The sequence below is a fragment of the Protopterus annectens genome, chromosome 5.part0 (assembly GCF_019279795.1).
Source record: "Protopterus annectens isolate FY-2018-M chromosome 5.part0, PAN1.0, whole genome shotgun sequence".
In the NCBI taxonomy this organism is placed as follows: domain Eukaryota; kingdom Metazoa; phylum Chordata; order Ceratodontiformes; family Protopteridae; genus Protopterus; species Protopterus annectens.
Window position 1 is genome coordinate 1,787,190,368 of NC_056735.1, and position 23,911 is coordinate 1,787,214,278.

At 46.3% G+C, this 23,911-nt stretch overlaps 1 protein-coding gene across 1 annotated transcript in view; it reads left to right on the forward strand.

Annotated features, from left to right (window-relative positions):
- Window positions 1-13,830, forward strand: part of YBX1 (Y-box binding protein 1) — a 75,293-nt gene extending 61,463 nt beyond the window's left edge. The window contains exon 8 of the mRNA XM_044071589.1: window positions 13,523-13,830. The gene's annotated coding sequence lies outside the window, so the exon portion shown is untranslated. The remainder of the gene's footprint in view (window positions 1-13,522) is intronic.
- The last annotated feature ends 10,081 nt before the right edge of the window (window positions 13,831-23,911 follow it).

Consider the following 23,911-nt stretch of genomic DNA (forward strand, 5'->3'; position numbering starts at 1 on the left):
TGGAAGACTGTCTTTCTGGTGGCGATTACTTCTGCCAGAAGGGTTTCAGAGCTTCAAGCTTTGTCTGTAAAACCTCCGTACTTGGTTTTTCACAGGCTGAGTGTATCTCAGGCCAAATCCATCTTTTGTCCCTAAAGTTTGTTCCAGTTTCTGCCTACAACAATCATTAGAACTTCCAGTCTTCTTTCTGAAGTATTCTAACAAAGCGGAATTCATATTCCACACATTAGATGTCCACAGGCAGTTGCGTTTTTATTTAGATAGGACCAAACAAACAAGGAAAACAGATCAGTTGTTTGTATCCTTTGCGGACAATAAATTGGGCAAAGCCATCACAAAGGTCACTATTGCCAAATGGATCAGGGACTGTATTACTCAAGCTTATTTTTATTCTAATAAAGAGCTTACCACCTCTGTCAAAGCTCATTCTACAAGGGCTATGGCTACTTCGGTAGCATTTCATTCTAAGCTTGCCATTAGTGACATTTGTGCTGCGGCTACATGGTCTTCCCATACACTTTCATTTCCCACTACAAATTAGATGTGGCATCTAGAGGACGAGCTTCATTTGGTTCCACAGTGCTCAGGAGTGTTTTCCAATGAGCCACCCAGGATTTAGGTGCTAGGGACGCTGTCCCATCAGTACAGAATGTAGGCGAGATAGGATCACATAACCACATAACATCTTTTAGTTATGTACTTACCATAACTTTAGATGTTTGGGATCCATCTCGCCTACATTCCCAATAACCCACCCTCCTTCCCCCTTCCTTGGAGATCAGAGGATATCAGAAGGTCCGAATCCTGTTTCATCTTGAAACATCTATCAATGCTATATAAACAAGTTGTGCATGTGTGCATGAATGCGGGCAAGATCTGGGGGGTTAGTGATGGTGCATCCTGGGATAAGAAATAGCTCAGCCAATAAGAGGCCTCGCTCTGTAGTATAGCGTGCAGAGTCGGAGCCGAGGGATCAGCTCAGAGCCCATCAGTACAGAATGTAGGCGAGATGGATCCCAAACATCTAAAGTTATGGTTGTTGCAGTCATCCTATTTAGGTCATCTGCCTGCAGGTAGCCCTTGGCCGGCCAGAATACCAGAGTCTTCGGATTTCTGCATTGGATGCTGTCGTTTCTTCCATGACGTCAGGTCGTCTGGTATAAAACGTGCAGCCGATGCCATTACATCCGTCTTTCTATGTGCAGTGCCCGAAGCAGAAGTAGTTGGCAGGTACTGGTCGGCTGACTCCTGAAATTTTCGTTTTCGAGTTTCAGACCTGAAGTCTTCAAAATGTACCCCATTGGGGATACTTTTTTCTTGCTCTAACCGATGTAAGAAAAAAATGACAATTGTCTTGCCTGTGGAAAGCCAATACCTTAGATTTTCATTCTTACTGCATCCTGTTTAGGCACAGACCATGACGTCCCTCGCTGTTTTTGTGCCTTGTTCAACACCTGAACTATTCGGGCTTTAAGTAGTTTCGTTCTTGGTCCCCGTACTTCGAAATGGCTTTAAGCCATCAGACTACTGATCTTCCGAAAAATCGTAAGGATAAAGACACAGACCGTATAGGTCCAAAAATGCAGATGACTCTTCTGATAAGCTAGTCTACTCGGTGAGGTACTTTTTGCAGCCCATGATACCAGCTACTACAGATTTGCAGGCCTCTACTGAGACCTGTTCGGAGTCTGGTATACCGTGAGATGCTTAGACTATGGAACCTGCAGGTGTCTCTACCATGGATGGGTCTGGAGCCTCTGTGCAGGCACCGGCTTCTGAGGGTGTGTTCAGGCATACCGATTTTTTTATTTTTTTTTTCTCATATCAAGCCGGCTACTTTGTTTCAAGGCAAGAATACCAAATTCCTCTGGCCTAAAGCTCGCACTAAGCCTAGAGAACAGACGACCAAAGCGCATTCTCAGGCCCATATGCCTCACACAAGTGATTAGAATGGCTGAAGACCTTATTAGGGGAAGCCAGCCTTCCCCCTCCAAGAGACCTAGAACTGATTTTCTTTTCTTCTGATCATGAATCTGATCTCTCTTCCTTCTGACTACCAGGATTTACCCTTTGTCTACTTATGAGGATTTTGATGCAGAGGATTCCATTCCCACTGCTTCCCCTCCAGAAGATTTTTCTTTTGGTGAAACCTTGCATACCCTTGGGGAATATTTCCGCTGGGAAAGCCAGGACTATTCTCGGTCCAAAAAGAGACTTGAGGGAATTTCTTAAACCTGCCTCAACACAGGGCCTCTAGCTAAGTTGGAGATTGTAGAGGTTTTCTTGGAATCCAGCCTTACCCCAGACACTTTCCCTCCAGCTCCCAGGAAACCTGACAGGTACTACAGAGTACCTGAATTTCACAAATTTCTTGTCAAGAATCCTAATGCGGATCCAGAGACCATTTCCCAAGGACCAAAAGGCATTAAGGCTACTACTGCCAAACCTATCCCTTCTGATAGGGATTAAAGAGTTGTAGACAGATGGGGTAAGAAGGTATATACTTCTACTGTGGCCATATTAGGGCTTATTGCCAGTTTCATATGTTAAAGTATCAGCAGGATCTTATGGGTTTAAACAGAAAATGACATTGATGCCAGATTCTGCTGAACACACAGATTTACAAGAGTTAATGCATTCTGCTGACCAAGTAGGTAAACCTACTTTGCAGTGTGGTTTTGATGCTTTAGAAGCATCTTGCAGGACTGCTGTCACTGGGTCTGTACTTAGAAGGCATGCTTGGCTTAAGGAACAAAACTTGCCAGATCATGTTGAACCTAAATTACTGGATGCACCCTTAAACCAAGAGTGCCTTTTTGTCAGCAAAGCAGAAGTCCTCAAAAGGATGGAGGAGAAAGCTAAATCTATGCAAACTGTAAGATTTCATGCAGGCATTGGCCTTTCCAGTCCCTTCCAGGCCTTCGGTCCAAACCCAGGAGCAGCACTGCCCTCTGGCTTACCTACTGCGCCCACGGTATTCACAAAGTGCCTAGCTCCTGCCATTGCATTTTGCAGGCAGAGAAATATTCAGATTTACCCATACTTGGACGATCTCAGGCAGAGTCTCAGGACTTGCTATTACAGCACCTGGCAATTGTAAAGAGACTTCTAATTCACTGGGGTACACAATCAACGAGAAGTTGCACCTATTACCCTGCCAACAGATTATATTCCTGGGAGTAAGCTTAAACACAACTTCCCAGATGGCATTCCTCATTCCAGAGAAACATTCATTTGACAAACTACTACTGGCCACAAAAAACGCTGTCTGCAAGGAGAATCCTGCAAGCCCTGGGGTTCATGGCCTCTTGCATTCTGTTGATTTCCTCATATTCAGTTTTGCATATAGAAACTTCAGTGGTATCTAAAAAGTCTGTGGTGTCATTTTCAGGACCTGGAAGCAATGATTCCTATTATTTCTTGTCCAAGGGCAGAGTTCCTTTGGTGGACAGAGGCCTGCTACCACAAGGGACTCCCTTTCACTCAACCCTCTGCCACCCATACCCTAACAGACACACCAGACTATGCATGGGGGGGCTCACATGGCAGGGGAGTGTGACAATCTTCAGAGACCTTAGTCTTGCAGAAGAACTATTGGTAAAGACAGAACACCGCAGTTATGTGGTACATAAGCAGGGGGGGAACCCATTCCTACCCACTCTACAGACTAGCCATGGCTCTGTGGAACACCGCCTTGAGCTTCCAAGTGAACCTACAAGCTCAGTTCCTGCCAGGCAAACTAAATTCACTGGCCGAAGACTTCAGCAAAAAATCTCATGGACCCACACTAATGGAAACTGGAACCAAAAATATTCAAGTTCTCTCTTGAACAAAGGGGGACCCCAGAGGTAGACCTCATTCTTGAGGCAAGGAGGCCTAGTACTAGAAAATCCTATTCAGAAAAGTAGAAAATATACTGTTCCTGGAGCTAGGCTCGGGGGATGGGCACAACGGTGCCCAGCTTACCTCATATATATTCTTGATTTTAACAGAAATGCTCCACAAGGGCCTGTTTTTCTTCTCTTCAATTAAGATTCATGAATATCAGTACATTATAATACTGAGCCCACCCCTCTTCTTTCATCCCCTGCTAAAACTTCCTTAGAGGGGCCAAAAATTAAGACCCCCCCCCCCCCCCCCCCCCCCAAGAAGAGCTTCTCGCTCAAGACTGGGACCTTAACTTTGTATTGGAAAAACTCACTCTTCCCCACCTTTGAACAGCCTTTGACCAGACTTTTCCTCTCTTGGAAAACTGCTTTACTTCTAGCCATCACTTCAGCAAGAAGAATGTCTGAACTGCAGGCCCTCATGGCAGTGAGAACCCTTCATTATCTTCCATGTGGACAGGGTTTCCCTCGGGACTAATCCATCCTTTTTACCCAAGGTGGTGTCTAGTGTGACTCAAAACCAGTCCATTTGCCTACTTTTTTCCCCCTAATTCTCAGAATAAAGGGGAAAGGAAGACGCAGCCGACGCTTTGCCGCGCGGTGCCCGAAGCCGAAGCAGTTCGCAAGTGCTGGTCGGCCAGCTCCTGAATTTATGAAAAATTGGAAACCGAAGTCTTCTTTAAAGCTAAGTACCCCGTTGGGGAAACTTTTCTTGCCTCAGACCGATGTCAGAAAAAAAATTGTATTTCTTGTGGGAAGCAAATACCGCATAAGGATTTCCATTCCCTCTGCATACCTTGTTTAGGCCCAGACCACGACGTCTCGGGCTGTCGCTTTTGCGCTACTTTCAATAAACGCAGTATTAAGCGTCGGGCAGAGTTCGCCCAACACCTTTTTGGTAAAGCCTTTGATTATAAAATGTCGTCTGAGACTCAGACTACCGTTTTTTCCAAAAAACACAAGGACCGACATGCGAGGCCCACAGTCTCCTCCGACACCACGCCAAAACCGGCTGCACGTGGTCCTGTTCTCAGCGAGACGCATATGCAGTCCCTGACTACCGACGACACTTCTTTGGCGGTGTCTTCTGTAATAGAGACCGCAGGTACCTCGGCCCATACCCAGACTACAACTGTGAGCGTTGAGCCTCCTAATGTGGACAGGTCCACTTCCACCCATGGTGTCTTCAGACCCTCCACTTTTCCATTAAGGCCTTTAAGTCCAAATCAGCCAGGCATCCCAAGAGGCCTGTTGCACAGGGCCCATCTCCAAGCCCCATGCCTAAAAAGCAGATGCTTAAAATGGCTGAGGATTTAATTACTCTTATCAGGGGTTCCCAACCCCCTCCAGACACCCAGAGTGGAGGAAGATTCTCCCTCTTCTGATCAGGGCTCCATTTTTTCAGAACATTCTGATGTAGAGGAACACTCTTACTCCCCTTTTGAAGATTCTGATGCAGAGCAGTCCATTCCTTCTGCATCTCCTCCAGAGGATTTTTCTTTTGGGGAAACCTTGCACACCTTGAGGGAACACTTCCATTGGGAAGGCCAAGACTTTTCTGATTCCAAGAAAAGACTTGGGGAATTTCTTTTGTTACCTCAACACAGACCTCTGGCGATACCTCCTGTCTTGGACATACTTTGTTTATTCGGAGGCTTGCCTTAATCCGGATTCCCTGCCTCTTGCCCCAGTCAAGCCTGATAGGTACTACAGAGTTCCTAACTCCCACCAATTTCTTTACAAAAGCCATAATGCTGACCCTGAAACCATTTCTCAAGGCCCCAAGGGAATGAAGGCCTCTACTGCTAAGAATCCACTACCTTCCGAAAGAGTCAAGATCCTTAGAAAGGTGGGGAAAAAAGGTATATACCTCAGCCACCCTAGCCATGAGGGCCTTAAATTGTCAGTTTCATATGCTTAACTATCAGCAGTTTCTGTTATCACAATTAAGAAATAAAATGTCTCAACCTTAACAACCAGATTTGAAGGAGTTGCAGGATATGATGCATAGTGCAGAACAAGTGGGTAAACACACCTTACAATGTGGCTATAATGCCCTAGAGGCCTCAAGTAGAGTTGCTGTTACAGGATCAGTCATTCGTAGACATGCCTGGCTTAGGGAACAAACCTTGCCTGATCATGTGAAAGCTAAACTACTAGATGCTCCTTTACAAAAGGATGTGCTATTTAGTACTAATGCCGAGGAGATACTACGGAAAATGGAAGAAAAAGCCAAATCTATGCAAACTGTCAAAGCTTTTCTACAGGTTCAACCACCACGTTTTAGCAGAAATTGGCCTTCTAAAAACTGGTCCTTTCCAGTCACGGACAAGCCACAAAGAGGTAGATACAGGCGCACAAGGGGCAGAGGACAATCACAAGAGGTGGCGAAGACAGTGCACAAAAATACAGGAAACAAACTCTACTCACGAACAAGGTCAAGGTTTTTATTCCAGGCTATTTCTGGTACCAAGGAAAGGAAACTACTGTAGACCCATTTTGGACTTACCCATCCTAAACACATTCTTACTCGTACCAAAATTCAAGATGCTCACATTACAGCAGCTTCTTCCCATGCTGGGCAAGGAGTTTTGGCTGGTAACATTGGACCTCAAGGAGGCATACCTGCATGTCCCAATCAGACAAAGCTGCAGAAGATACCTCAGATTTCTTGCAGGTTCAATCCACTATCAATTCTCTGCATTGCCCTTTGGCTTATGTACTGCGCCCGGAGTATTCACGAAATGCCTGGCATCAGTAATTGCCTACTGCAGACTTCAAGGGATACAAATTTACCCTTATTTGGACGACTGCCTGATCCAAGCGGACAGCAAGCACATACTTCTGGAACATCTGGCTTATGTAACACGGTTACTGAATTCCCTGGGATACACGGTCAACAAAGAGAAATCCAGGCTAACACCATCTCAGAAAATAACTTTCCTGGGTGCCAACTTGGACACAAACACCCAGATGGCCTATCTTACGCCAGAAAAACAGGGGCAACTAACTCAGTACTTCAAAATACTAGCAAATTGTACCAGGCTTACTGCAAGGAAAATCCTGCAGGCTCTGGACTTCATGGCATCTTGCATTCTTTTAATCCCATGTGCAAAGTTGCATATGAGGAAACTTCAATGGTACCTAAAAAACCTATGGTCTCAACACAGCCACAGTTTGGAAACAATAATACCGATAATTCCATGTTTGCAAAAGGAATTTCTATGGTGGGCCCAAGCATGTCAAACACAGGTGTCCCATTCTGCAAGCCTCAAGCAAATCAAGTCATCACAACAGACGCCTCCGATTACGCCTGGGGGGCGCACATGACAGGTGCATTCAGGGCAAATGGTCCCAAAAGGAAAAGCACCTTCACATCAATCAAAGAAATGCTAGCAGTGATAAATGCAATTACAGCTTTCAAGGACCTCCTGCATCCAGGACAATTATTGATAAGAACAGACAACACCACAGTAATGTGGTACATAAACAAACGAGGAACACATTCATACCCCCTGTGCAGACTAGCCATGACACTTTGGAACTTGGCTCTGGAATGGCAAATCGAACTTCAGGCATAGTACTTGCCAGGTTTGGAAAACACGCTGGCAGACAATCTAAGCAGAAATGACAGATCCACACGAATGGGAGTTGCATCCTCAAGTGTTTACAAAGATAATCCAAGCGTGGGGGAGGCCAGACGTAGATCTCTTTGCCTCCCACAGGAATCAATTGGAAAAGTTCTGTTCAAGGACCTTTCATCCAAAGGCCTGGAGAGTGGACGCCCTTTCATTCAGTTGGACAGCATGGACAGTTTACGCTTTCCCACCTCTGCCTCTTCTGCCCAAGGTGCTCTTGAAAGCAAGCGCAGACAGACCGAAGATGATACTGATTGCTCCAGGCTGGCCAAGACAACACTGGTACCCACTCCTGAGGAGCCTAACACATACTCCTCCCTGGTCCCTACCTCTAATGCCTCTTCTGCTGACTCAGCACAGCTACAAAACTCTTCACAGCCAGCTGAAAACGCTCCATCTCGCTGCATGGAAAATTGCTTAACACCACAACAGACCCTACTCCCCAAAGAGGTGCAGGATGTCATTTTGGAGGCCAGAAGGCCATCTACTAGAAAAGCTTACTCCGCAAAATAGAAACTTTTTTGCTCTTGGAATGAGAAAAAAGGCCAGGACCCTAGAAAACTGAATTTGCCTCTGGTATTACAGTATCTAGCTGAGCTGCTGAACAGTGGACTTTCATTTTCCATTTCTGCAGAATACAACACTGATCCACCCTTATTCTCTCACCCACTCTTAAGACAGTTCCTCAGAGGGGCTAAGAATATAAGACCACCAAGGAAACAGCCAATGCCAGCCTGGGAATTTCATTCTAGAAAAATTAACATGGCCTCCCTTTGAACCAGCTGCCTCAACAGATTTGCAATATTTGTCCTGGAGAACAGCCTTCCTTCTGGCCATTACCTCAGCTCGTAGGGTTTCGGAACTACAAGCCCTCATGGCTGTGCAGCCCTTTCTCATCTTCCATCAGGACAGGGTTTCCCTTCGAACCAACCCGTCATTTATGCCTAAAGTGGTTTCCAGGGTAGCTTTAAATCAAGCCATACATTTACCTACCTTTTACCCCAATCCTCAAAACAAAGGGGAAAGGCTGCTACATTCCTTAGATATCCATAGACAGCTACGTTATTTGGACAGAACAAAGCCTTTCAGGAAATCGGAACAACTTTGTGTCCTATGCTGTAGGAGCTCAAAGGAAGCCAGTTACCAAACAGACAATTTCAAAATGGATAGGCCACTGCATACGGTTTTGTTACTCCTATCATGAAAACTGTCCCTACAGGCATCAGATCCCACTCCACCAGGGCCACAGCTACCTCTACAGCCTTCCTCAGAGGAGTTCCTACCAAAGATATTTTGGAGGCAGCCACTTGGAGTTCTGTGCATACCTTCACAAAACACTACCACCTGCCTTTATATGCCAAAACTAGAGCAGGCTTTGCCACTGCTGTGTTGCAGGGCATTCTGGCTCATCCTAGTTCCACCTAGTGCCTACCACCCTGTGCGTAGCTTTGGGATTCTACCCATCTGTGATTACTGCAGCTGTATGCACGATGAACATAGTACAGTTTTGTACCTACCATAAATGTAGATGTTAGAGTGCTAATACAGCTGCAGTACAGTTTTCCCTCCCTCCTTCCCCTCTTGGTAAAGGCCTAGGGCCTAACCCTTCATACAACCTGATTGGGTTATCCTTCTATGGTATATTTGCTTGCAACTACTGATTTTTGATTATATTGCATTGCATGTATATAAATATATAGCTTCGCATGGGACTGCTTGCACCGGTCACCCCTGGGCTTCCGGATATTGGCAAAAGGCTCTTGCCACCCCCATAGTGCCTTTTTTAGGCAGGGCTCAAATGATAAAACCGCCCTAGAAAACAAAAATGGAGAAAAACTAAGGGTAATACTGCTCAATGCCAGAAGTCTAAACCTCAAGATGCACGCCCTCGAAGCCCTCCTCATTATGGAGAACATCGATGTTTGTGCTGTGACTGAAACCTGGTTAAAGGCTCCTGAGAGCACCCCAGCACTATCAGGTTATACCTCATATCATGCCCGCCCCAAAATCCGGACCGAACTACAAAAGGAGGGGGAGTATCCATATTCATAAAGGATACCCACACCTCCAGGTTAGTGGCAACGCTACAGTTTGTAACATGCTACAGACCACCTTCTCAAACTCAGGAAACCCACACAGCCTTCCTGAAGACACTGGAGAGTATAAATGTCTCTCCAAACACCATCATATTGGGTGACTTCAACTACCCAAACATAGACTGGGAACATTACTCAAGCCCCAACACCCTAGCCCAAAGGTTCCTTGAGTTCATAAACGCAAATGCTATGGAACAACTAGTCCCCATTCCCACAAGAGGAGAAAATATACTAGACCTGATCATCACAAACATGGGGACAAAATGCTCCACACCGGAAGTATATCCCTCATTGGTGAGATCAGACCATAAATTAATCTCACTGGAGATCCACATCCCGCCCCCACCCCCAGCAAAAAAGACCACAGTGAAGAACTTCGCAAAAGCAAACTTCACACTTCTTAAGACTGGAGTGGTATCCTTCGAGGCCCCCGAGCCAGAGTGGTATCCTTCAAGGCCCCCGAGCCAGTGGAAACCACAGCCCACGCTGCTGAAACCCTTACAAATGCCTTCTACGAGCACCTCCAGGAATGTATGGATCAAGCAATCCCTAATAAAATCGAGACCTTTTCCACCAAAGGCAGGCGCCCGGTCTGGATGACTCCAGCCATAAACAAACTCTACAACAAGAGGAGAAAGCTATTACATGACAGAGCAAAATCCCTAAATGGGAAGGCATCTCTGATCAATACTAGCAAAAAACTACGATCACTCATAAAATCATCCAAGGCCAACTTTGAGAGAAAAATCGCTGATGACACAAAAGACAATCATAAAGCCTTCTTTAGCTATGTTAGAAACCTGGGTGGAAACTCCCAGATATGCTCAGAATTAGTCCAAAATGATGAAAAAATCACTGAACCCACAGACATTGCCACCATACTGGCAGACAGGTTCAGTGCAAATTTCTCCCCTCCCCAAAGGAGAAATATCTATCCCACCAGAGTCTAGCCTCCCAAACTTCTCAGATGCCCAGGTGAGAGCTGCTCTCTAAAGCAAAAAACACAGCATCAATGGGACCGGACGGTGTCCCCGGCTGTGTGCTACACTAACTCAATGAGGAACTAAACCCACACATAAGGCTGCTGTTTAATCTTAGCCTTACTACAGGATACGTACCCAAAGAATGGTGTACGGCAACTGTGGTCCCACTCCACAAAGGCGGTGCTTCTACAGACCCTGGAAATTACCGCCCCATAATCTTGACGAGCCTTGTCTGCAAAGCTATGGAGAGGATCATAATGGAACTCATAAAGACATTGGGGACCTACAGACACTGGATCCTACCCAATTTGGCTTTGTCAAGGGCAGATCCTGCCTCTTGAACTTGGTCGACTTTTTCGAAACAGTCACTAAGGCCATTGATGAGGGTAAGGCAGTTCACACAGCCTACCTTGACCTAGCAAAAGCATTCGACACAATACCCCACTCGGGCATCATAGAAAAGCTCACCAGCTTAGATGTAAACCCATATGTCACAAGATGGGTTGCAAACTGGCTCAAGGACAGAACACACAGGGTTAGAGTTGCTGGTGCCATGTCAGACTCTAAGCCGGTCACGAGCGGTGTCCCACAGGGCTCAGTCCTGGGCCCCCTCTTGTTCGGCATTTATTTTTCTGAAGTGCAGGCAAACATAGGGGGATTGTGGCTGACAAAACTTGCAGATGACTGCAAACTGGGCACCATAATTGACACTTTATCAGACACAGACATCCTCCAGAAAGGTCTCATAGAAATGGATAACTGGTGCCAGAGCCATGGCCTTAAGCTAAATGCCAAAAAATGTATAGTCATACCCTTTGGGAAAAACAAGGTAACCCCTAATTACCACATAGGTGGTAATCCATTAAACATGGAAGAAGTTATCAGGGACCTGGGGACCCAAGTTGACAGTAACCTCTCTTTTGACACTCACATTGCCAAAGTGGTTAGGAAGACCTTCTACATTGCCCACCTGATCATGAAGGGATTCACATCCAGATCAGGAGAGGTCATTGTACCCCTGTACTCTTCACTTATCAGACCAATGATTGAGTACAACGCCCCATTCGGAATGTACCTTACCCGACACCTGCAGCAGTTGGAAAGACCCCAAAAGTTCCTCACCAAAAGGATAAAGGGGCTCAAACATATGTCATACGATGCCCGACTGAAGAAACTCCAGCTCTATTCAGTCGCATACCGTCTGCTCCGAGGTGATCTGTGCCTGACATACAAGGCCATGTCCAACCCGGAATTAATGGACAATGCTCCACCTCAAAAAATCCAAATCCACCAGAGCCACGAGAGCAAGAGACTTAAACCTCAACACGGATATAAATAGGACGTGCTGGAGGGACAGATTCATCACCCAGAGACTCCCTACACTATGGAACAGAATCCCAGTCCATGTGAGGCAGAGCCCCTCACTGACTCTGTTCAAGAGAAATCTTGACGAGTGGATGGGAGATCGTAGGTTTACCCCGGGAATCATCTCTGTATCACTGCTGGACAGAGGCACAGCAAACTAATGGGTATAGTATTCTCATCCTAAGGGGTGGTGAAGGCCACACACACACTCTGGCTAGGCTTATAAATGCCCTAGGGCAGATAGCCTAGTATGAACCTATGAACCTATGTATTGCCTTCCTTCGGGGGGCACCTGACATCTGGGGCAAGAAAGACTGAAGAAAATGGCGTCGGCTGTGTCTTGTATACCCCTGCCTCACTGACGTCAGGAAGGAAAGCGACAACAACCGACACCGGACCTAGACTTTGGAATTCGGCCGACCGGGGACCCGCCTGACGGCAGAAAACCCATCTGTGATTATTGCAGCTGTATTAGCACTCTTAACATCTACATTTATGGTAGGTACAAAACTGTGCTATTAATTTCATATGTTGTGAATAAGAAAATCAGTGCTGAAACTGACTTGGCTGTTTTTGTTGCCACCATGGTAAACCTGTTCCAGGCAGTATGGCTTTCTACTGAGCTTGGGCTTGGAGTAGATTCTAGAAGCAGCAACATAGTCCCCTGTAAATGCTTTTTACAAAGCATTGTAAGAGCCCAGACATGTTTTGCTTGGTCCACCCCTACCCCCTTTTCTTTTTTCCTTTTGTTACTTGTTGTTCAGGATAACTGCACTTCTTTATTCAGGATAACTACACTTCTTTTTAGGTAGGCAAGTCCAGAAGAATCTTCATGAAAAATGTCTGCAGTCGGTGAATGTGTGGGAGGAGCTTTTGGAACTAGACAGTTGTCTAGGCAAGGCACAACCCATGTAGCTTAAAGGCTATTGCAACAGTAAGAAATCCGGACTTTTACTTTCTCAACTGCATATGGTATTTAGACCAGCCTCAGATTTCTTCAAGGCAGGAAATCCCAAGGCACTACTACAGTAGTGAATGAATCTACTCAACACATACACATTTTATGGCAAGTTTAGTTTTATTCCCTGCACAATTGCACTTCCCATTCTTTAAAGGTGGGACATAAAATGAACAGCATGGCATTAGATGGTATTGTTTTGCTCTGGTGGTTGCAGGGTTGCTTCTGCAGATGTTGCTCACTGTAAGGTAAAAGCTACATCTTGACAAAGGTACAGCTGTTGGTCTGTAAAGCATTTTATTTCTGTAGAATCTTTAGTTCATACATTTTTGAGTGGCTGCTTTCTAACAACAAAGATGGAAAAAAGGAAGAAATTAGCTGACCAGTTTGGTTTTGACCGGCAAAACTCTACATGTTTTTATGTGGGGAGTTAACTGGTAGTGTTAAAGCATCTTTGTTCAGTGATTTGCTTAGAGAAGCATAGTTAATCACACTGGGACTGCCTTATTGGAAAATGTGATTTGTTGTGAAACTTAAGTGAATAAAGTTTAGTATGTATTCACGTTACTAATGGGACACCTTTTTTTTGTTTTAGTTTAGCCATCAAAGTCGTGAAACATCTGAAGAATTTAACTCCAGCAATAAGAAGACAGAAAAACAGACTTCCTGAAGTGCTTGCTTCTAACTTGACCAGATGCCAGATCTGTCTGCAATACCTATGCAGCATTTGGAGTTTATTACTTTTGCCTAAATTTGAAACTTCCTTTGGGAATGTTTTTTGTAAACCTATTTTTTTTCTTAATTTGATACCTGGTCAAAGTAAACATTTTTAAGAACTTCATTTTTAATCTTTAAGATGTGAACTTGGATTTTAAATAAATGCAAGCACATGGTATTTTAAAAGGTTGTATGCATGTAGTGCATTCATTAAGTGGAAGACATTTCAACTAACTGTGAGTAGTTGGGGGGGGGGGGGTTCTGAAAAAAAAATTAATCATGGCAAAGCATAAACCGTTTCCGGGTTTGTAGAAGTGTGTGGTAAAAGCAAACATTTTGCTGCCATTTTCAAGACCAAATCCCCAGTAGGTTAATTCTGATTAGCATGGACTGTTCTGTCATTGTATAGCTGTTGGTCTGGTCTCATACCAAGGAGATGAGCACAGCTTGAAGCAATTGTAATATGGCCCCTCAGTCAGTGGGGAGTAAATGCTGCTTGTGCAGTAGTACTTGAGACGATGCTAAAATTGTCTCATGTACACAGACAACCCTCTCCTCCCAACAAACACAAATACATGAGAGATGCAACTATATAGCCAAACTGGAGGCTGAACTCTCTCAACTCAGGGCTGGCATGACCAGACAGGAGGAGATGGCAACCACACACACAACAATCCCAGTCCCACATAGACCTACCTACCACAACTGCAAACCAAACACATAAAAACACAAAGACATACTCGGAGGCTCTAATAAAAAACTTACCAAAACAACAGAGGCTCCCAAAGCAGACATCCAAAAATCCACCACCTCAAAACAAAAACACATGCAACACATACTTCAATAAATCAGTGTGTCGACCAATCACAGCCCTTGAGGCCAAACACCTTGCCTGATACACTAGTAATAGGCGACTCCATAGTCAGACACACTGATGTCCCACTGACCAGGCTGAACAAGGAGAAGGTGACTGAGCTGTCTATCGGGAGCTAGGATCCGCCACATAACACACGCACTCGGGTCACTCCAAAGCAAGTACAAATAGGACTCCGTCATTGTCCATGCTGGTGTGAATGACCTGAGACGTACCTCCCTGGACTACATGAAAAGAGACATAGAGGAGCTCTCCGATTACGTAGCCCAGGCTGGTATGACCCTGACCCCCTGAGCAGCATCTTGCCCTCACCAAGAATGATACCACAATACAAAGACAAGATGATCCGCTTTAACAATTGGCTCATGTACTGGTGTCATTCTAAGGGGATCCAATGTCTGTCTGCCTGGGATGATACGTTGGACAAGCCATGCTGCTTCGCAAGGGATGGCTTACACCTGTCACCACTGGGCTTCCGGATATTGGCTAAGGCTCTTGCCACATCCATAGTGCCTTTTTTAGGCAAGGCTCAAAAGACAAACCCACCTCCTTAGAAAACAAAAATGGAAGAAAACTAAGGGTAATGCTGCTCAACGCCATAAGTCTAAATCTCAAGATGCAGGCACTTGATGCACTCCTCAGCATGGAGAACATCGACATCTGTGCAGTAACCAAAACCTGGTTCAAGGCTCCTGAGAGCACCCCGGCACTACCAGGCTATACCTTGTATCATGCTTTTCGGCCCCAAAACCCGGGCTGAACCACAAAGGGAGGGGGAGTGTCCATATTCATAAAGGATACCCACACCTCCAGGTTAGTAGCAACACATGAAGCATCAGAGACCATACAGGTGCAACTAACCATAGGCAAAACTGTTATACAACTGGTAGCATGTTACAAACCACCCTCCCAATCTCAAGAACCCCACTCAGCCTTCCTGAAGACATTGGAGGATATGAATGCATCACAAAATACTATCATACTGGGAGACTTCAAATACCCAAACATAAATTGGGTACATTATTCTAGCCCTAATACCCTAGCCCAAAGGTTCCTGGAATTCATAAATTCAAATGCACTGGAGCAACTAGTCACCTCTCCCACTAGGGGAGATAATATACTAGATCTGATAATCACAAACATGGGGACAAAATGCTCCACACCGGAAGTATACCCCTCACTAGTGAGATCTGACCACAAACTAATCACCCTGGATATACATATCCCACCTCCACCCCCAGCACAAAAGACCACAGTGAAAAACTTCTCAAAAGCAGACTTCACTCCTCTTAAGACTGAGATGGTATCCTTTAAGCCCACTGTGCCAGTGGATGCCACATCCCACAATGCCGAATCCTTCACAAATGCTTTCTGTGGACATCTCCAAGAATGCATGGATCATGCAATCCCAAACAAATCCAAGTCCCTCTCCACTAAATGTAAGCGTCCTGTCTGGTGGACCTCAGCCATAAACAAATTGTATAACAAAAGAAGGAAGCTACTGCACGTCTGAGCGAAATCCCATGAAGGGAAGACATTTCTGATGAACATTAGCAGAAAACTACGTTCTCTCATAAAAACATCCAAGGCATACTTTGAGAGAAAAATCGCTAAGGACACTAAAGATAACCACAAAGCCTTCTTCAGCTATGTTGGAAACCTGGGTGGAAACCCTCAGATATGCTCAGAGTTGGTTCGCAACGAAAAAGAATACACTGAACCCACAGATATTGCTAATATTCTGGCTGACAGGTTCAGTGCAAATTTCTCCCCTCCTTCACCCCCAAAAGAAGAAATACTTATCCCAGCTGAATGTAATCTCCCTGTCATCTCAGATGTCCAAGTGAGAACCGCCCTAAACAAAGCAAAAAACACAGCATCAATGGGACCCGACGGTATCCCGGGGTGTGTGTTACGTGAACTCCAAGAGGAGCTAAACCCACACACAAAAATGCTATTTAACCTTAGCCTTACTTCAGGATATGTACCTGAACACTGGCCTACAGCAACAGTGGTCCCACTCCACAAGTGGGGTACCTCTACAGACCGTGGAAACTACCGCCCCATAAGCTTAACTAGCCTGGTCTGCAAAGCTATGGAAAGAATCATTATGGAACTCAGAGACATAGGGGACCTACAGACACTTGACCCCACCCAGTTCGGCTTTGTAAAGGGCAGATCCTGCCTTTTAAACCTGGTTGACTTTCGAAACTATCACTAGAGCCATTGATGAGGGCAAAGCAGTCCATACAGCATACCTGGACTTGGCTAAGGCCTTCGACACAATACCCCACTCAGGCATCAAGCTAAACAGCTTAAAAGTAAACCCTTATGTCACTAGATGGGTTGCAAACTGGCTAGAGGACAGAACCCATAAAGTTAAAATCGCTGGAGCAATGTCAGACTCAAAGCCAGTCACAAGTGGTGTCCCACAGGGATCTGTCCTGGGACCCCTCTTGTTCGGCATTTATTTCTCAGATGTTAAAGCAAACATGGGAGGGCTGTGGCTGACAAGTTCGCAGATGACTGCAAACTAGGCGCCATAGTCGATAACACCAGCAGACACACACCTCCTACAAAAAGGCCTCACTGAAATGGACACACCAGCAGAGACACACCTCCTACAAAAAGGCCTCACTGAAATGGACAACTGATGCCGTAGTCACGGCCTTAAACTAAATGCCAAAAAGTGTGTAGTCATCCCTTTTGGAAAAAACAAAGTACCCACAAATTATCACATAGACAGCAACCCACTGAGTACGGAAAAAGTATCAGACCTAGGGACCCAGGTAGACAGCGACCTCTCATTTGACACCCACGTTGCCAAAGTGGTTAGAAAAACATTCTACCATGCACACCTCATCATGAAGGGATTCACATCCAGATCCAAGGATGTCATTGTACCCCTATATTCCTCCCTTATCAGACCCATGATTGAGTACAATGCCCCATCTGGTATGTACCTCACCCGGCATTTGCAACAGCTGGAGGGACCACAAAAGTACCTCACCAAAAGGATCAAGGGTCTCCAACATGTCTTTTTCTGCCAGACTAAAGAAACTTCAGCTCTATTCAGTAGCATACCGCCTGGTCAGAGGTGATCTCTGCCTGACTTACAGGGCTATGTCCAATCAGGATATGATGGACATGCTCCACCTCAAGAAATCCAAATCCATCAGGACCATGTGAGCTAAAGACTTAAACCTCGGCACAAGTATGAATAGGACATGCTGGAGGGATAGATTCATAACCCAGAGGCTTCCCATGCTTTGGAACAGGATCCCAGTTCGTATTAGGCGGAGCCCCTCACTGACTCCAAGAGAAATCTTGAGTGGATGGGAGATCGTAAGTTTACCCCAGGGGTCACATCTGTCTCACTGCTAGACAGAGGCACAGTATTCTAGATTTATTCTGTACATTTTTGTACCATTTCATGGGGTGGCAAAAGCCACATCACTATGGCTAGGCTTACAAATGCCCCAGGGCAGATAGCCTAGTACTATACTATGAAACTTAGAGCCTATTGCTTCCCGTAATGTCTACCTTGATGCTATGTGCCTCATTCTCACTGTAACGGGAGAGGTCAGTCACCTTCAGTTCTTCCTTGCCTTAATTTTGTCTGGACATCAGTTTGTCCCATGTGACTTTCTAAGGGTTTCTCACCGCATTATAGGTTCATAGGTTCATACTAGGCTATCTGCCCAAGGGCATTTATAAGCCTAGCCCATAGTTATTTGGCTTTCGCCACCCCTTTAGTTTGAATAAAACTATGCCTATTATTTTGCTGTGCCTCTGTCAAGCAGTGACACTGAAGTAATCCCTGGGGTATATCTGCGATCCCCCATCCATTGGTCAAGATTCCTCTTGAACAAGGCCAGCGAGGTGCTCTGCCTCACATGTACCGGGATTTTGTTCCACAGCATAGGGAGTCTCTGGGTGATGAATCTGTCCCTCCAGCACGTTCTATTAATAACTGTGCCAAGGTTTAAGTCTCCCGCTCTTGTGGTTCTGAGGGATCTAGATTTTTTGAGGTGAAGCATATTCATCAAATCAGGGTGTGACATGGCCTTATGTCAGGCACAGGTCACCCCTGAGCAAGCGGTATGAGACTGAATAGAGCTGGAGTTCTTTCAGTCGGGCAGCATAAGACATATTTTTGAGACCCTTTATCCTTTTGGTGAGGAACTTTTGGGGCCTTTCCAGCTGCTGCAGGTGTCTGGTCAGATACATTCCGAATGGGGCATTGTACTCAATCATAGGTCTAATGAGTGATGAGTACAGGGGGACGATGACCTCCCTTGATCTAGATGTGAATCCCTTCATGATCAGGTGGGCAATGTAAAGGTTTTCCTAACTACTTTAGCAACATGAGTGTCAAGCGAAGGCTACTGTCAACCTCCAGATCCCGGATGACTTCTTCTGTGCTCAGTGGATTGCCACCTATATGGTAGCTAGGGGTAACCTTGTTTTTCCGAAGGGTATGACTATGCATTTCTTGGCATTTAACTTTAGGCCATGGCTCTGGCACCAGTTATCCGTTTCTGTGAGGCCCTTCTGAAGGATATCTGTGTCAGATGTGTTTTCGACTATGGCACCCAGTTTGCAGTCATCTGCAAACTTTGTCAGCCATAACCCTCCTGTGTTTGCTTGTACTTCAGAAAAGTAGATGCCGAACAAGAGTGGTCCCAGGACTGAGCCCTGTGGGACACCACTTGTGACAGGCTTTGAGTCTGACATGGCTCCAGCAACTCTGACCCTGTGGGTTCTGTCAGCCAGTTTGCCACCCATCTTGAGATGTATGGGTTTACATTCAAGCTGATGAGTTTTTCGATGATACCTGAGTGGGGTATTGTGTCTAAGGCCTTTGCCAGGTCAAGGTAGGCTGTATGGACTGCCTTTCCCTCATCAATGGCCTTGGTGACTGTCTCGAAAAAGTCAACCAAGTTTAAAAGGCATGATCTGCCTTTGACAAAGCCAAACTGGGTTGGATCCAAAGTCTGCAAGTTCCCTATGTCTTTATTTATGAGTTCCATTATGATCCTCTCCATGGCTTTCCAGATAAGGCTTGTCAAGCTAATGGGACGGTAATTTCCAGGGTCGGTGGAGGCACCGCCCTTGTGAAGTGGGACCACAGTCGCCGTGCGCCACTCCTTGGGTACGTATCCTGAGGTGAGGCTAAGATTAAACAGCTGTCCTAACTGCGGGTTTAATTCCTCATTGAGTTCGTGGAGCACACAGCCGGGGACATCATCCGGTCCCATGGATGCTGTGTTTTTTGCTTTGGAGAGAGCAGTTCTCACCTGGGTGTTGGAGATGCTACAATCCTCTGGTATAGATCTCTCCTTTTGGGGGGAGGGGGGGGGGGAGAAGTTTGCACTGAACCGGTCAGCCAGTATGTTGGCAATGTGTGTAGGTTCAGTAATCTTCACATCATTTTGAACTAATTCTGAACATATCTGGGAGTTTCCTCCTAGGTTTCTAGCATAGCTAAAGAAGGCCTTATGATTGTCTTTTGAGTCCTTGGCGATTTTTCTCTCAAAATTTGCCTTGGATGATTTTATGAGAGCTCTTAGTTTTTTACGTATAGTGATCAAAAGTGTCTTACCTTTCAAGGATTTTGCTCTATCTTGTAGTAGCTTCCTCCTTTTGTTGTAGAGCTTGTTTATGGCTGGGGTCCACCAGACTGGACGCTTGCCTTTGGTACAAAGAGTCTTAGTTTTGTTTGGGATTGCCTGATCCATGCAGTCCTGTAGGTGCTGGTAGAAGGCATTTGTAAATGATTCAGCGGTTTGAGTAATGTTTACCACTGGCTCAGGGGCCTTAAAGGAGACCACACTAGTTTTTAGAAGTGTGAAGTCGGCTTTTGAGAAGTTTTTCACTGTGGTTTTTTTTATTTCAGGTGGGGGCGGGATGAGGACCTCCAGCGAGATTAGTTTATGATCTGATCTCACCAGTGAGGGGTATACTTCCGGTGTTGAACATTGCGATCCCATGTTCGTGATGATGAGATTAAGTATGTTTTCTCCTCTTGTGGGGATGGTGACTAGTTGTTCCATGGCATTTGAGTTTATGAACTCCAGGAACCTTTGGGCTAGAGTGTTTGGGCTTGAGTAGTGTTCCCAGTCTACATTAGGGTAGTTGAAGTCACCTAGTATGATGGTGTTTGGAGATACATTTATCCCCTCCATTGTTTTCAAGAAAGCCATGTGAGGTTCCTAAGTTTGAGAGGGTGGCCTGTAACATGCTACAAATTGCAGAGCAGTCTTGCCTATGGTTAATTGCACCTGGATGGTCTCCGATGCATCGTGCGTTGTCACCAACCTTGAGGTGTGGGTGTCCTTTATGAATATGGACACCCCCCCCTCCTTTCTTGGTGTCCGGATTTTGGGGCCGGAACGCATGATATGAGGTGAAACCTGCTAGTGCTGGGGTGCTCTCAGGAGCCTTGAACCAGGTTTCTGTCACAGCACAGACATCGATGTTCTCCATACTGAGAAGGGCCTCGAGTGCGTGCATCCTGAGATTGAGACGTCTGGCATTGAGCAGCATTACCCTTAGTTTTTTACTTTTTTGTGTTCTAGGGTGGTAGGTTTAGAATTTGAACCAGAATTTTATATGATTGGAATCGGACCATGTGTCCTTGGGACACTACTTTATCCATACCCAGCTTGCAGCCATGGTAACTATGGATGCTTCGTTTCTGGAGTGGGGTGGGCATCACAAAGGGAGAATGGTCCAAGGTACATGGTTCCAGTTAAGTACCGCACCCACAGACTCAAAAAAAAAACATGTTTAAAACATCATGGCATGAGGTTTCCAACAGCACTCTGGGATTATTTACAGAATTTTAAATGTTTTTATATGCAATTCCAGACTCTGACCACCTGGAGGCTGGCATATTGACGTGGTTTGGATAAATCAGGTTGCCATCCATTATCCCAGAAATCATTGATGTTATGTGATCCTATCTCGCCTACATTCTGACTGATGGGTTCGGAGCCGATCCCTCTGCTCCGACTCGGCACGCTTATGCCAAAGAGCGAAGTCTCTTACTGGCTGAGCTTACTATATCCCAGGATGCACCACTACCAATCCCCCAGATCTCGTTTGCCGCTAATCTGCGAAGACGTGGTCTCGAGCTGGCTGAGCTAAGTAGTAATTTTACTAACTTTTTTCTGTCAGGAATTTCTTGTTCTAGTCATAAAAAGCTGTTTTCACGGCTATTCTTCTATTTTGTGTGTGTTTGGAGTTTATCAAAGACTTTGTTGTGTGATTGGGTTGAGTTTGGTTAGGTCTCCTTCATCTAGGGCCTTCCTGGTCTTTCAACCCTCCTAAAACTTACAGGGTTTCGAAGTACCCTTAGTATTTTGTTACCTAAGCGATAACTGTAGTAGGTAGTGTCAGTAAACAGAAAGTTGGTGATTTTTTTCTGTCAAGTTACTGATTCTTTGCCATAATGTCACAAAATCCTAGGCCTTCGGGCTTCAAAAAATGCACCAAATGCAATTTCAAAATGTCCATCACAGACTATCACTCGCTCTGTGTGTATTGTTTGGGTGCTAAACACTTACAGGAGTCATGCAGCGTGTGTCACGCTTTTTCCTCAAGGGTCCTCCAGGAGAGGAAAAATAAATTGATTCTTAAGGGGTTAATAAAACCTTCTTTGAAGAAGCCTTGGCATCCTCTCCTTCTCCGGCTAAAAGAAAAGGGTCTGTTCCGACCAGTCCGTCGGATCCGACCGCCAAAGACATAGGCAGGCCTCTCCTTGGCTCCAAGGACTTGGAGCCGAGGACTGAACGGTCTGCCTCGATGCCACCAGTCTCGACTCCTCTGGCTTCGAGCCGATGGCTGGGGCATCGAGGCGGGTCACCTTCGCCGGCTCCACTGGTCTCGAGCAGACAAGGGCCGCGCGCTCAGACACTTCCTCCTCGGCGCCGAAGTCCACCTCGGCACCGATGGAATCTAGTGTGTGTATTCCTTCGGGGCCGTTGGAGAGGCCGTCTCGAACCCGTTCAGTTTCCTCTCGGTCTTCGAGGATGTCAGATTCTGATATAGACAGGGTGCTCCAAAGACTGTTCCAGTCCCCAGTCTTCCAAAAATTTGTTTCGGTTCCGACCCAGTTGGCTTCGGAGCCGATAACCCTGGCCCACCCCATTGCCATTCCTCCTCCGACTGCTTCGGCTCCGTCGGAGCAGGTGCTGTTGGAGCCGGTGGAGATCTTAGGGTCGGCTCCGACCCTTACTCCAACCCGGGCCTTCGGGTCCGAGTTTGGTACACAGACTTCTTCGGCTGGACACGGGGGTGATGTTTCGGGACCTATGCTTTGTTCCGAGCCTCCCCTCGGTGCTTCTGCGGGACTTCCGTCGGCTATCATGGCTCCGGGGACCGGACACTCCCAGGATTCTGGGGTCCGGCTTTCAGAGCCATGAGGAGTGCCTTGGCCAAGTCTTCTCGGCCATCTCCGGCTTTACCGCACCTTCCCTGGGCGTGGAGACTGGGTCTTTGGCAGTTCCCCTGTCCGTAGTCAGCGGAGCCCCTGGGCCTGAGGTTACCCCATTGGGGTTCCCTCCTCCTGAGGGTTCTTGAGTTGTCTTGGAGGAACCCCAAGGAAGAGATCGTGCAAGAGGAAGCACGTGGACTCCCCAAGTCTATTACATCGGACACTGATCTTGATGATGCAGAGGGGTCCCAAGTCGTCCTCGGATGATGTCTCATTTGCAGACATCTTAGAGATCCTCAAACAACGAGGTGGCTGGATATCCAAACCCCTCTGCTGATGAGTCAGTGCTCCTCAAGGCCTTTGGGGCTCAGCCCTCCGCCTCCTGGGTGTCTCCGCCTTCGACGAGCTTCTGGATTTAGTTTGTCAAGGGCGTGGGAACATCCAGATACCGTGGAACCAGTCCCTTCTCGCCCAAATAAATTTTTGTCTGCTCCCCGAGAAGGAGTTCCTCACTAAAGGCGTGGCTGTAGATGCCATGGTGGTGGCATCTGCTACACAACAGGACATGGCAGAGGCTTCAACGTCCGTCCATCATCCTAATAAGGAGTCTAGGAGCATGGACAGGTGCGGAAGCGCACCCTGACTTCAGCGGCCTTTACTTTAAGGTCTCTGAATTATTTGGCACATTTTACCAGGCTTCAGAGGGATCTGGTCAAGGAGTTGTCAGATTCCCTCTCGGGTAACCTACCTGAGCAGCTAGCCCAGTCGGTTAGCTCTCAGTTGGCTATCCTTACGTCAATTTCTAACTCGTCCATGAGGCTCATTTCCTATGCGGCCGAAGGGGTAGAGCGGCAGGCACAGGCGTGGCTCACGGAGACAAGCCTGGCTCCGCTTGTGTTAGTTTGGAGGCCTTCAAGTCTTCTTCCGACGCTCCCTTTGATGGGTCCTCTTTG